The sequence below is a fragment of the Lygodium microphyllum genome, chromosome 29 (assembly GCF_053477565.2).
Source record: "Lygodium microphyllum isolate KBCC chromosome 29, Lygodium_microphyllum_v1.1.10, whole genome shotgun sequence".
NCBI classification, from domain to species: Eukaryota; Viridiplantae; Streptophyta; class Polypodiopsida; order Schizaeales; family Lygodiaceae; genus Lygodium; species Lygodium microphyllum.
In genome coordinates, this window is record NC_141163.1 from 84,235,031 (window position 1) to 84,235,858 (window position 828).

Consider the following 828-nt stretch of genomic DNA (forward strand, 5'->3'; position numbering starts at 1 on the left):
GTCAATTCGAGGTATCCCAAGAAACAAGGGTTGAGATGTGGAGAGTGATGTAAGGTGAAGGTATGAGCCGTAAAACTACGTAGGCGTGACATGAACGTTAGCCTAGGTGGCCTGGCCTTCGCATTGATGGAGCAAAAGACAACTACGAGAGCGGTCATTGCGATTGGCAGCTACGAAGTGAAGTGGACTGACTATATTAGCTCAAACACCTCCAAGGTTGAGATCTTTGTTGGGGGCAAGAAAGGTCGGGGGCGCGCGATTTTCATGTTGTACGGATGAAGGACCAGATTTGTATAGAGGCTGCAACGACGAGCAGCAGCAACAGGCTTCTATAGCTCAGTTGGCTAGAGCACCCGTTTAGTAAGCGGGAGGTCGTGAGTTCAACTCTCACTGGAAGCAGTATTGATGGTCGCACAGGCAACGTGAGTAGAGTTGTTTTACTGCTTTTGCTGCGGAGGCGTGAGCTTTTCCTCAGATGTGCTCTGATTGTGTGCAGGCTGCGTGGTAAGGCAGATTCCGCTCTTCACATCCGCCGTAGACAACCGTCCAACCACCACTCCGACCAGTTTCGCTTCGACTCCCTGAAAGTCGATCAAGTTTTAGTTTGTGGGCCTATACCATGCTTCTCACATGCTCTTCACCTCAGTAGCATTTCATGCTGTCTTAGCCAACTTGCTTCTCCTTTTAGTATTTTTCCTTCCTCCCTTCGTCTCACAATTGAAGAGCCTCAATATATACTCCTCAGGTGTGTCATAAGATAGGGACAGAGAGAGATGAGGCAACATAGAGCACTGAAGTCCCATATTCTTCATTATTCCATGTACTTCA

At 48.3% G+C, this 828-nt stretch overlaps 1 non-coding gene across 1 annotated transcript; it reads left to right on the plus strand.

The window, feature by feature from the left end:
* Positions 1 to 325: 325 nt before the first annotated feature.
* TRNAT-AGU (transfer RNA threonine (anticodon AGU)) lies at positions 326 to 399 on the plus strand. Its single transcript has one exon. It is a non-coding gene; the product is annotated as a tRNA-Thr (tRNA).
* The last annotated feature ends 429 nt before the right edge of the window (positions 400 to 828 follow it).